The sequence below is a fragment of the Ursus americanus genome, chromosome 18 (assembly GCF_024610735.1).
Source record: "Ursus americanus isolate L20-20 chromosome 18, mUrsAme1.1.p, whole genome shotgun sequence".
NCBI classification, from domain to species: domain Eukaryota; kingdom Metazoa; phylum Chordata; class Mammalia; order Carnivora; family Ursidae; genus Ursus; species Ursus americanus.
Window position 1 is genome coordinate 8321365 of NC_142144.1, and position 13533 is coordinate 8334897.

Genomic DNA, 13533 nt, shown 5'->3' on the forward strand with positions numbered 1-13533 from the left:
GCAGTAAGAAGAGGGCAGATGAGGCCAATCGAACATTCCTTAAAATACTGTTATAAAGACAAAATGAAAACCAGTCAACTAAACATCTTAGCAAATTGGCTTTGGGCAAATTGACCTGGAGCCCAAACTCTGGTGCTCAGATGGAGCTTAATAAATATTTGTTGACTGAAGAGCAAATGTGTTTGACTGTTAGGTGATGTCCACGCTTAAGGAGAAGGGCTACCCTGACTCTGTTCCTGGCAGGTGGGTTGAGAAGAGGGAATGAAATGGGCCATACGTGAGCTAACAACAGGCTCTTGAAGCAACTTTGTAACTGAACATGCATCCTGTGCTGACTTTTGGATAAACTTGGTTGGCCAGCATTGAACAGACACAATGTCCTCAGAGGGCTTTCCATGTGCTGGGACATCCCGTGTGACACTGGGCAGTATAGGATAACAGGTAGCACTGCCTTAGAATCTCCCAATAAACATGAATCTCCAAACTTCCTACCAGGTCCAGGGAACACATGGTGTCCCTGACAGACATGGGGCGGCAAGTCATAGGACCTGCCGACAGCACCTCCCGGAGAGGAGGGGACCAGCTGGCCGAGTCTTAGCTTAGAGGCAGCTGTTGCATTAAATCTGGAGGGAGGGAGGCTTTTGGCAGTTCCACAGGCTTCCTGATGCTGGACACTCCCCTGGACCTTTCCAAGACCAGCTGACCAGGAGAGGAGGGGACGTGCTTCTTTGTCCCTTAACCACGGGTCAACCTCACTGGATGGAGCCTCATCACTCACACTGCCATAATTCCTTGACCTTGAATCTGAGAAGTCATCAACTATTAAATGTGTCATGTTCTAATAAAAAAAAGAAAAAGTGTGGCCAATTAGCCCCTGACAGGCTGTTAACTTTAAGACGCCTCCTGATTTCAGAGATCTTAAAACAAGAAAAAATGTCTTAGAATTAAAGAGATGTTATTTGTTTTCAGGACAACTGTGTTTCTGCTTGCTTTGATGCGGGTCTTAATCCCAGTTCCATTACTTTCTAGCTGTGTGGCCTGGAGTGAGGAACTTTACTTAGTTAAGCCTCGGTCTTCTTGTTAGTAGAACAGAATGGTAATACTTCCTTCATAGGTTATGAGAGGAGAAAACAATGATGCCTATAGAATGTTGAGCTTGATGCCTAGCATATCATAATTAGCTCTAACAAGGCTTGTGGGGACAACACATTTCTTCTAGTGCTCAGGTGGGTATACTGAGCTGAATTAATCTATGAACTCTTGGGGCTAATATTTCCCAACAGACTATAACCAAGAGCAGGAAGGGCAGAGAATTGAATTAAGAACCACCAACCAGCTGGGTAGGTTTATCAAGGGCACTGACAGCAGTGAGAGTACAGGAGATTTGGGGGAGAAGATAGATTCAGTTGGGATGTGGGGCGTTCCAGCTGGAACTCCAAAATGGAAGAGTAGATTGTACTGAACTCTCTGGTCAGTAACAATGATAAACTCTGGACAATATACAAAACAACTGCTTGAGGGGCGCCTGGGTGGCACAGCGGTTAAGCGTCTGCCTTCGGCTCAGGGCGTGATCCCGGCGATCTGGGATCGAGCCCCACATCAGACTCTTCCGCTATGAGCCTGCTTCTTCCTCTCCCACTCCCCCTGCTTGTGTTCCCTCTCTCGCTGGCTGTCTCTATCTCTGTCAAATAAATAAATAAAATCTTTAAAAAAAAAAAAAAACAACTGCTTGAAAGCACTCAAGTACAACCCAAAGCAACAGAAACTGGAGGAGACATGGTTTTTGAAAGATGGGAAGCACACTAGGGTACTTTCCAGTCCATGGTGCTAAACGGAAGAGCAGAACTGAAATGGAATGCAGCAGTATTACTGGCTGGGAAGAAGATAAAGAAGTTGGGCACTGAGGCTGGAAACTGAAGGGGAAAATGCCAGAAGGGAGATAGTCATGGAAGTGGGAGCTCCAAAATTACTGTGCAAATTCCCCTCAAATCCTTAGTTAATCCTTAAATTGTACACATGCAGAGAGAAACTCCACAGGGCCCAAAAGAAAGCAGTAGCTGGGAAGCAGGGAATTCAGAAGATGGAGTTTGGAGTTCAAGTCCTGCCAAGCTAAAGGGACTTTGCAAACACTTAAGGCTTCTGATTTAATCCCAGAAAAGCCATGCCTTACCAGTAAGCCCAGACTACGAGTTATACCCTAGAACTATAGACAAAACCAAAATAAACCTACCTGAACAAAACCTAAAACCCAAACCTCCACAAGATCAAGGGAGTATGCCAGGAATTTAACCACCTGCCAGAACAAAACACAACATTCTTTAGAGGAAGGCAATAAAATACAAAGTCTTTTCAATGTATCATACAAAATGTCCAGTATACAATTTAAAAATGATAGACATGTGAAGAAGCAGGAAAATGTGATCCATGCTCAAGAAAAATAATAGTCAAAAAAACCAGATCCACTGATGAGCCAGATGTTGGAATTAGTAAACAAGAACTTTAAAATGGCTATTAAATATATGCACAGGATTTTCAGGAAATGAAGGATAGAATGAATGAGAAGATAGAGAATCTCAGAAGAGAAATCCTATAAAATAAAATCCTATAAAATCCTATAAAAATAAACCCAGTGGAAATTCCAGACCCCATAAACACAGTACCTGACATAAAACATACTTAGGATGAAATTAACAGATTAGATCTATAGAAGAAGAGGTCAGCAAAGTTGAAGACCAGTAATAGAAACGATCCAACTGAAGCACAGAAAGGAGAAGGAAGGAAGGGAGGGAGGGAGGGAGGGAGGGAGGGAGGGAGGGAGGGAGGGAGGAAGACAGAAGGAAGAAAGGAAGGAAGGAAGGAAGGAAGGAAGGAAGGAAGGAAGGAAGGAAGACGGAAGGAAGGAAGGAAGGAAGGAAGGAAGGAAGGAAGGAAGGAGGAAGGAAGGACAGAAGGAAGGAAGGAAGATGGAAGGAAGGAAGGAAGGAAGGAAGGAAGACAGAAGGAAGGAAGGAAGGAAGGAAGGAAGGAAGGAAGGAAGACAGAAGGAAGGAAGGAAGGAAGGAAGGAAGGAAGGAAGGAAGGAAGATGGAAGGAAGGAAGGAAGGAAGGAAGGAAGGAAGACAGAAGGAAGATGGAAGGAAGGAAGGAAGGAAGGAAGGAAGGAAGGAAGGAAGGAAGGAAGGAAGGAAGACAGAAGGAAGGAAGGAAGGAAGGAAGGAAGGAAGGAAGGAAGACAGAAGGAAGGAAGGAAGGAAGGAAGGAAGGAAGGAAGGAAGGAAGGAAGACAGAAGGAAGGAAGGAAGGAAGGAAGGAAGGAAGGAAGGAAGGAAGGAAGGAAGAAGGAAGGACAGAAGGAAGGAAGGAAGATGGAAGGAAGGAAGGAAGGAAGGAAGGAAGGAAGGAAGGAAGGAAGGAAGACAGAAGGAAGGAAGGAAGGAAGGAAGGAAGGAAGGAAGAAGGAAGGACAGAAGGAAGGAAGGAAGATGGAAGGAAGGAAGGAAGGAAGGAAGGAAGGAAGGAAGGAAGGGAGGGAGGAAGACAGAAGGAAGGAAGGAAGGAAGGAAGGAAGGAAGACAGAAGGAAGGAAGGAAGGAAGGAAGGAAGGAAGGAAGGAAGAAGGAAGGACAGAAGGAAGGAAGGAAGATGGAAGGAAGGAAGGAAGGAAGGAAGGAAGGAAGGAAGGAAGACAGAAGGAAGGAAGGAAGGAAGGAAGGAAGGAAGGAAGGAAGGAAGGAAGGAAGAAGGAAGGAAGGAAGAAGGAAGGACAGAAGGAAGGAAGGAAGGAAGGAAGGAAGGAAGGAAGGAAGGAAGGAAGAAGGAAGGACAGAAGGAAGGAAGGAAGACAGAAGGAAGGAAGGAAGGAAGGAAGGAAGGAAGGAAGGAAGGAAGGAAGGAAGAAGGAAGGACAGAAGGAAGGAAGGAAGGAAGACAGAAGGAAGGAAGGAAGGAAGGAAGGAAGGAAGGAAGGAAGGAAGACAGAAGGAAGGAAGGGAGGGAGGAAGGAAGGAAGGAAGGAAGGAAGGAAGGAAGGAAGGAAGGAAGAAGGAAGGAAGGAAGGAAGGAAGACAGAAGGAAGGAAGGAAGGAAGGAAGGAAGGAAGGAAGGAAGGAAGGAAGAAGGAAGGACAGAAGGAAGGAAGGAAGGAAGACAGAAGGAAGGAAGGAAGGAAGGAAGGAAGGAAGGAAGGAAGGAAGGAAGAAGGAAGGAAGGAAGAAGGAAGGACAGAAGGAAGGAAGGAAGGAAGGAAGGAAGGAAGGAAGGAAGGAAGAAGGAAGGACAGAAGGAAGGAAGGAAGGAAGACAGAAGGAAGGAAGGAAGGAAGGAAGGAAGAAGGAAGGACAGAAGGAAGGAAGGAAGGAAGACAGAAGGAAGGAAGGAAGGAAGGAAGAAAGGAAGGAAGGAAGGAAGACAGAAGGAAGGAAGGGAGGAAGGAAGGAAGGAAGGAAGGAAGGAAGAAGGAAGGAAGGAAGGAAGGAAGACAGAAGGAAGGAAGGAAGGAAGGAAGGAAGGAAGGAAGGAAGGAAGAAGGAAGGACAGAAGGAAGGAAGGAAGGAAGGAAGACAGAAGGAAGGAAGGAAGGAAGGAAGGAAGGAAGGAAGGAAGGAAGAAGGGAGGGAGGGAGGAAGGAAGGAAGGAAGGAAGACAGAAGAAAGGACGGAAGGAAGGACGGAAGGAAGGAAGGAAGGAAGGAAGGAAGGAAGGAAGGAAGGAAAGAAGGAAGGAAGGAAGGAAGACAGAAGGAAGGAAGGGAGGGAGGAAGGAAGGAAGGAAGGAAGGAAGGAAGGAAGGAAGGAAGGAAGGAGGGAAAGGAGGGAGGGAGGGGAAGAGGGAGGGGAAGAGGGAGGGGAAGAGGGAGGGAGCTTCACTGACCTGTGGGACAACACCAAATGTATAAATGGAGTTCCACAAGGGGAGGGAGGAGAGAATTGTACTGAAGAAATATTAGAAGAAATAATGGCCCCATATTGCCTCACACAACCCCAAATTTAATGAGACACATCAACTCAAAGATCCAAGAAGCTCAGCAAACTCCACACAGAATCAGTGCAAAGAAACCCACATCTATTCACACCAGAGTCAAACTGCTAAAAACCAAAGATAAAGAGACATCTTAAAAGATATCAGAGGAGAAGAGACTCACTATGTACACGGGAGCAGTAATAAGGACGAGAGCTGACTTCACATCAGAAACAATGTAGCCAGAAGACAACTGAAAGGCATTTAAAAACTGCTGAAGGAGGGGAAAAAAACCACATCAATTTGGGATCTGTGAGGCTTGAAATGCTGGTGAGATGCTGAGTTTGCAAGACACAGGGAAGGCCCCTCCCAAGCAACCCCTTTTATAACACACACTGCACACGCACTTCTGCCATACACAGTACCTAGTAGAACAGCCCAGCATTCCCGACAGAAGAAAAACCTGTCAGAAAGGTGGTAAGACATGAAAGCACATGCAATCATTTAAACAAATTGTGGGACGTAATTAAGATTGTCTTCTGCCACCATGTAAACCTCACACAGGATGAAAAACATCCTGATAAAAAAATGTAAAAAAACAAAGGGAGATTCCCTTCTCCTCATGTGCTGTAGTCACATGTCACTTTGGTCCAATGGGCAGCTGGAAATGTGGGAATGGTGTTCCCCAAGGAGGTCACGGGGATTCCAAGCTGAAGTGAGGAGGCTGCCGAGCAAGAGTGGAGAGGTGTTTGGGAGCAGGGAAGAGCCACAGCCCCGTTTCCAGAGCAACCACTGGACGCTTAATGCCAGGCTTGTGCTTCCGGGGCACCCTATCACTCAGTCCTCTTGAACCCTGAAGAACGAGTAGCAGCACTCCTTTTTTTTTTTTTTTTTTTTAATGAGAAAACAAAGTTTGCGGGAGAATAAAAACATTGCCCAGGTTAGTGGCAGAGCTGGGATCTGAGCCCAGGTCTGTTAGACTCTGAGCCACAGCTCTTCATCCTCCCCAGCCCAGTCACTCAATTATTCACTCCGCTGGACTGGGCTGCACAGAAGGGGAGCTCTGTGTGGCCCACGCCCACACCTGTTCCAGGGCTCCAGGAACGCACAGCCCAAGGAAGGAGGCGATGGGAATGACCATAGCCAACACTGAGTACGTACCGTGTACTAGCCAGTGTGCGTTACACTTAGTGTGTCGCATCTTATTTATTTTTCTCAACAGCCCTATGAGGTAAGTCCTTGTAACCTCTCCATTTTACAGATGAGCACAGTGAGGCTTAGAGCTACTGAGTGGCAGAACCAGGATTTGACTGCACAGCTCTCCAGCAGCATCCTTGACTGCCCAAGGCCACCTCAGGGGCGAGGGATGTGCAGACATGGACAGGGAGAGGCCACTCTGGTTTCCTCTCCCACTTGATGGGATCCTAGGAACTTTGAATTGTGAAAGCAAATTTGCTCTAGTAATCGGGGACTTGGGCTGCACCTGTTCCCAAGGGAGGGTGGGTCCTGGAAACTCCCCCTGACCCAGTGAGTCCCATCACCTCCACTTGCCTCTCTCACCAGGACAGCTGCAACCATAGCCCACCAGCTCCAGATGCCTTGTCTATGGTTCCCGCCAACTCGGTCTCTATTCAACAACTAATGGGGCCTTTCAGAAATAAAGGCAAGTTGCTTGAAACACTTCAGTGGCTTCCCACTGTCCTTGGATCAAGTCCCACCTCTGAAAAGGCCTTGTCTTCTGCCGTGCTTCCCGTCTCTCCTCAGACAAATGCACTCCTGGAAAGAACTCCCTATAATTGCTCCAGCTATTACTGCTGCGTAACGAATTACCATCCAAACTCGGGAGCCTCAACAACCACTTTCTTACCCCCGTGGATTCTGTGGGTCAGGGATTCAGCGACGGGACGGTACAGTGGCTCATCTCTGCTCCCGATGCCTGGGGCCTCAGCAGGAAGACTAGCTGGAGCTGACTCATGGCCGGAATCGAGAGGCGTCTTTCCTCACACATCTGGGGGTGGGTGCTTGCTGTCAGCTGGCACCTACGCTACACCTGGCCTCTGCATGGCAGCTCGCAGGTAGCTGGACTTCTCCGGGTCTAGTGTGGCTCAGGGTTCCAAAAGAGAGTGTCCCAGTGAGCAAGGCAGAAGCTGCACTGCCCGTTCTCACCCAGCCTTGGATATCAGGTCGTGTCATTTCCACTGCATTCTACTGGTTAGAAGTTAAGTCACAAATCCACCCAGATTCAAAGGGAGGGGACAGAGACCCTGCCTCTCAGTGAGAGGAGTATCAAGATCTCGTGTTGGACTAGGAGATACTGTTGGGGCCATCTTCAAAAAAGCAATCTGCCACACGGTCCTTATGCACCGTTGTTCCTACCCAGACCATCGCCTCTCCCAATCACACCTGCTAATTCTTACCTATTCTTTGGGTTTCGGCTGAAACACCACATGCCTCAGGGAGCCTGCCCCAACTGCCAGGCATAATCCAGCCTCCTGCTTAGATACCCGCTTAGTACCCAGCACTTCTCATGTGTTTGTCTGTCTCCCCTCCCAACTGCAAGCTCTATGAGGAGAGCAGCTTAGGCTTTTGGTGCCAACTCAGAGCAAGTTCCTAATAAACACATCCTGGAGAAGCGAGACAGCACGAGAGAGGAGGAAGGGGGAAAGAAGGAAGTATGCCACCCTCCAGGCTGCCAAGGGTGCTGCTCAAGAAGGATCCAGCTCCATTCTGTGTGCTTCTGCTGATCTTGAGTCTCCAGCCTCCCATGGCTTCTGTGCAGACCACGCACAGGGACCCTACAGAGTGGGTGGGCACCTTCACCCCCACGGTAGTTGTGGGGAGCGTATCTGTCCAACCCAACCATCTGGCTAATGTTGTCGCCTGTAAGCTACCATGGTCTTCTGGTGAAGACTGACCTTCTAAAAAGGAAGGGGACTGACAGATGGAAAAGGGAGCGAGTCTGAGCAGGCTGGGAGGAGCTGAGGCAAGAAGCAAAGTTTGCTCCCTGCAAAGACCGGAGCGGCAATCCTGAGGAGCAGAGGACCACAGTGGACCTGCCTGCCCAGGAACCAGCAACACGGTATGCTATGCCTGAGGGTAGGGACAACGCCACTGAAGTTTCTCTCCCGATTTGTACCCGAATGTCATCACCACCACCACCACCATCACTAAACTCTTTTAAAGAGGAAAGAAGAGTCACCACCAGTATTTCACACCGCTGTTGCCCAGGCAGAGACACAAACCTGTGCCCAGCTGCTCCCTTCCCAGTACCCGCTGGCCTCCCTCCTCTGTCTGCGGTGCTGACACGTCTGTGGGATTGCTCACTCTGTGGGGCTCCAGAGCTGTCTTCTCCTTTCTGCTCTGACTCTGTGAACACTCACGAGGTCCACCTCAGTGACAGACTCTGCGCTAGGGCCTCTCACCAAGTGTGCTCCTCGAAGGTCTGGAGGTCACCACAGAGATTCTGGGAGTGTGGTCCCCGGCCTGCCCACCTCCTGAGCGCTGAGTCCAGCCCACGGAGGTGCCTTTGCCTTGCACCAAGCCCTTTCCTGCGTGACACCACGGAATCCATGAAGGTAGATCACTGGTCTTAGCTCATTTACCGATGCACGAAAGGGATGCCAGAACCATGAAGTGACCTATTCAAGGCCTCTAGGTGGGAAGTGGCGGGCATTTCTCCCGTGCATACCCCCCCCAACAGCCTGTGGTATGTCCAGTGTCTTAGGCCACCGCCTCCCACCATCTGTCAGCAAAGATCCTGCCGGCTTCTGTGCAGATAGCCTTGGGTTCCCTCCCCGGGGTTTAGAGGTGAGAGTGAGGCCTCTACGAAGGGCACCCATGGGGAGAAGCCATCTGTGCGGGGCTGCCCTGCCTGCTCGGCTGGGGCTCTGTGCGGCAGTGCAGGGCTGAGGGAGCCATCCAGGGGGAGGACCTGCTCCCTGCTGCCTGTGCGGCTAGAGCAGATCTAAACCCATTACCTGAGTCAGAGAGGAAGCTCTCTGCCTCGGCAGAGCACGCTAGGGGCGGGCGGGCCAGGGAGTAGAGCTGGCCAGGCTGCTCGTGCCAGGGAAGGAGGGGCCGGGCCAGTGAGGGCCGCCAAAGCGGGCTGGGGTGGGAGGGGCTGGGCCAGCTGGGGCCGGAGCTAGTGTGACATCACCGGGCGGCCCGCCTCTGTCTGGGGCTGAGGGGAGGCCCGGAGCCTTTCTGGGGCCTGGGGGATCCTCTTGCACTGGTGGGTGGAGAGAAGTGCCTGCAGCCAACCAGGGTCAGGCTGTGCTCACAGTTTCCTCCGGCAGCATGTAAAGGCTCCACAAAGGAGTGGGGAGTTCAAATGAGGCTGCTGCAGATGGCCTGAGGATGGGCCCGGAGCCCTGAGCAGTGCTTCCCGAGTCCCGGACCTGCAGAGCATGGCACTGAGGCAGACGCTGGCCCCTGCTGGGAAAGGAGGCAGGTTGTAAGCAGCCCCGGCAGGACCCCTGGCCAGCCCCCGCCCCACCCCCGGCCCAAGCCCGGCTGTGGAGCACAGCAGAGCAAGCAGAGACCAGTGAGGCAGGGCTGCTCGGCGGCCAGTCCAGCCTGCGACTCGGGGACCCCTCCTGGAGGCCATGGACAGGCTGCCCTGCTGACGGCTGGGGTAAAGCATGTGAGGAGCTGCCCCGGGGAGTCAAGCAGGAGTGAAGAGGTAAGGGGCCAGCTCTGTGGCACCAAGGGACAAGGGGGCAAGAGGCAGCAGCTGGCCCCATGCCTGGGGGTTCAAGAACCCTGACCCCTCCAGCTGGGGGTGTGTGCAGCTGGACCCCAGAGGGGGTCACTCTTGCTTTTGTTTGGAGCCAAACAAGGCTTCTGCTGGGGTACCTGTGGACACCTGGGCCGAGGGTGACGTTCTGGGGGCATGAGACCACGGGCTGGGGCTTCGAGAGCTTCATCTGTAAGCCCCACTCTGCCGCAGACAAAGAGCCTTTGGGGTGAAGGCAGGCGGCTCCCGGGCACGGCCCGGCAGCTGGGGTGCGTGCGTGAGCGCGTGCCTGTGTGTAGGTGTGTGCTTAGGGGGACGGGGGTAGCCCAAGGACATGGGAAGTCGTTTTTAAGTTTTGGGTTCCCATGCACCCTGCCTAGAGACTATGCCGAGGCAAAAGCAAAAGCAAACACTGTGTTGCCAGAGCCGGGAGCCCTTGTTCAGAAAGTTCCCTGGAGCCCAGCAGCCTCTGCTCACCGCTCAGCTGGGGAGGGGAAGACCCAAGGGGTCCAGAGCTGGAAGGGACACATCAACCAGAGATTTCTGTCACTGTGGCTCAGGGCAAAGTGCTGCCCTGGCTTTCCCTGCATGTCCACAGACGCCTGATCCCGCCCAGCCCCTGACGGTAGCCCAGGTCTCCAGCAGGCTGTATGTGGCAGGGAAAGAGCTGAGGACCAAGCTTCCCCGGCACCCCAGCAGGGGGTACAGCGCCGGCTCCACATTCCGAGTCCCTTGAAAGCACTCAGCATTAGATAACATTTCCAAACAGAAATTCTTCACTGATCCCTCCCTTCTCCTTCTGTGATATGTGTGTCACGGGTCAGCTATTGCTTCTGCTGTGGGATTGTGAGAGCTCCCAGAGGCCAGTTCGGTTACTTAGAAAAGGATCTCCTTTCACCAGGGCTCTGAGGAAAGCCGAGAATGCCACTTCCGAAGCTGGCCGAATGCTCCCCGCATGTATTTTCCCACATTGAGGCAGAGTAAGGTAGTGCTCGTGAGCTGGGTTCAAATCCTAGCTCTTCTACTCAGGAGCCACGGGACTCCGGCAGAACACTCAGCCTCTCGAAACCTGTTTCCTTTTCTGCGAAATGGGATGATGACACCACCCATCTCTCAGTAACAGCTAACACTTACACTGCACGGACCCTGAGCCAGACGCTTACCAGCTCGAGGGGTCCTCACAGCCACCCGACAACACAGGTACTACTGCTCAGCCCCATTCTCCCCCTTGTACGTAGGAAGCTGAGGTACGGAGGTTCAGGGATGTGTCCAAGCCCATGGGTTAATAAGCGCCAGCACCAGGACTTGAACCCAGCCCTCTGAGCCACATTCTACTGCTTTCTAGGAGGAGCACATGGGATCATGCCCGGGAAGGCCTTCGCATAGTGTCTTCTGTGTGGCAAACCCTCCGAAAACGTTAGTCACTGAGTATCAGGGCCCATAACAATCAGAATCGCAGAGACCCAGGAAGAGCAGGGACCCAGATTCTCTCTGTGCTGGACAACCTGTCAGAAAAACCCACCAGGCGAGCCAGCATGGAGGCCTCTACTGCCACCCGCATGGGGTTGGGGTCTTCCCAGGAGCTGAGGGGGGCTTTACGTCTGCAGTGAATTGCAGCATGCCCAGGTCCTTGAAGTCCACACTAAGGCAGGGTGCGTGCACCGACAAGGGACCCTGCATATATCTGATACCAACCTTACCACCCACATGGGGGCTACTCGTCTGTCGGGCTCCTGCCAGAACTGTAGTAGGTGAGGAAAGGGAGCCACCTCTGTGTGCAGGGAGACCAATGCCAGGCCTATCCTAGGATCGCAGAGGAGGACGCAAGGACTCCTCCCCCAAACTCTATCTCCATCACCACCTGGACCATATGGAGGCCGAGGCTGGTGCATCTTAGGACAGTAGCTTCTCTCCTGTGGGCTCAGAGGTCACACTGGATTCCCTGAACTCTGGAGAGCATTTTGAAAAGCTGACATTAGATATGTGCATCTCTAGCACAGGCCTCTGGGGCCGCAGAACCTGCAGGTTTCCCAGCTCTAGGCTGGAACCACAGTGGCTCACTGTGCTCTCTGGGCAGCCCTGTCTGAACACAGGCTCTGACTGACTTCACAGGTCTGGCTAACAAAAATTAGACCAATTGCTACTCAATAAAGGCACTTGTGGTAGAACAGACAAAATGTGTGAAACACATGGCCCAGGAGGGGACTGCATGGTATTGCTCTAAGTTCATGGGCAGAGCAACTAAGCCGTTTCCCCATCCACCCCTCCATCCCACAATGATCTATTAAGTACCGGCTGAAGTAAGTAAGGCATATGCATTATCTCATTTCATCCTCAACGCAACCCTAGGAGGTACATTCTAGTTTTAGCATCCCATTTTTCAGATGAGATATCTAAGGCTCAGAGAGGTTAAGTAACTTGCCCAAGGTAACACAGCTGGTGATTATGTGGGCCTTGAACCCTGGACAGCCAAGGTCCAAAGTCTATGCCTTTCCCCACCTCACTCCACTGCCCTGTTCAAGGAATCCTGACTTCTCTTCTCCTGACCCTGTCATGGGGTCCCCCAGCAGCCAAGTCTGTTCTGGTTACTGTCCTCCAGAATGCTTATACCACGCCACCTGAAAACCACGTGCTTACCTGACTTTGATACATCACTCGCTTGTCAAAGAAGCCTCTCTCTGAGACAGAACAGGCATTATCTACCCCTCTTACAGATGAGCCCCAGCACGGCTACACAGAACCATGGGACACTGGCACCAGCTCAGTGGGGTGCAGCCTCGGTAAACATTCGTCTATGTGTGTGAGATACCATGCATGGGTTTCCGACATCCCTACTTGGAGAGTCCACGGGCTGCAGAATCGGAGTGCACGTCCTCACGGTCTGCACTAGGCCACACTCAAGCAATCCCGAGAAGACATCAGGGGGACAGCAACCGGTAGCTACCTTAGAACAAACAGCAGCCCACCCAAGGCAGGCACATCCAGCTTCTGGCCTCTCTGAATCACAGCCCATTTCACCTGAAATGGTCTCAACTGACAGCAGTCAGATGCAGAGGGGGTCTGCTAGTAGGGCCCAGGGCCCCGTGGAAGGAAGCAGAAGGTGAATCTAACAATCACATAAAGGTACAACAGCGAGAGACCTGCAAAGAGGGGGCACGTGGCACCAAATGGGTGGTGCTGTCCCCATTTTACGGAGGAGGAAACTGAGGCTTGGAGGTTACAGTACCTCGTCAATGTCCCTCCAGTAGTGGGTCAAAAAGCAAGGATTCAAACCCAGATCTGGACTCCCCCTACCCCAGCCCACTGCCATCCTGGATAGACATACTGGGGAAATCTCAAGAATGAATCAATTCATTGAATAGCATTCTTTTCTGTGAATTTATATAAAATATCCCAAATAGAAGGGTTATTCAGCCTCTGGCAACTGGGAGTTTGTGGTGATAGATAGGTCACATCAGAACCTCATGCCAAGGGTAGTTTCAATAACAAAACTGTCTTCCCTCATATCAACTGTAAACCATATGACTGATTTAATAACAGCCTGGGGTGGGGGGTGGCAGTTAAAACGTTACAATGTCCTGTTACACGTGTAAACCAATTATAAGACACATTCTGATCACAGAAATGTTCGCATGTTGGGGGGGGGGTCAGGCCTCTCACAATTGAGCTACTGTGTTAGGTCTATTCTCAGGCGAAACCAACCAGCCCATCTTGGGGCCAGCAGCCCCAGAGCCTCGGCCTCGTCCTGCTGCCTAGTCTTCCAGAAAGGCGGACACAAGATCCCTAAGAAAAGCCCAGAAAGGGGGTGCCTGGGTGGCTCAGTTGGTTGGGCATCTGACTCT

At 51.5% G+C, this 13533-nt stretch overlaps 2 protein-coding genes across 9 annotated transcripts in view; one reads left to right on the forward strand and one right to left on the reverse strand.

Moving 5' to 3' along the window:
• RALGPS1 (Ral GEF with PH domain and SH3 binding motif 1) overlaps positions 1–13533 on the reverse strand; it is a 280227-nt gene that overhangs the window by 94345 nt on the left and 172349 nt on the right. The window lies entirely within an intron of this gene.
• The window catches only part of ANGPTL2 (angiopoietin like 2), a 35516-nt gene continuing 31148 nt past the window's right edge, over positions 9166–13533 (forward strand). Inside the window, exon 1 of the mRNA XM_045790914.2 lies at positions 9166–9637. The gene's annotated coding sequence lies outside the window, so the exon portion shown is untranslated. The remainder of the gene's footprint in view (positions 9638–13533) is intronic.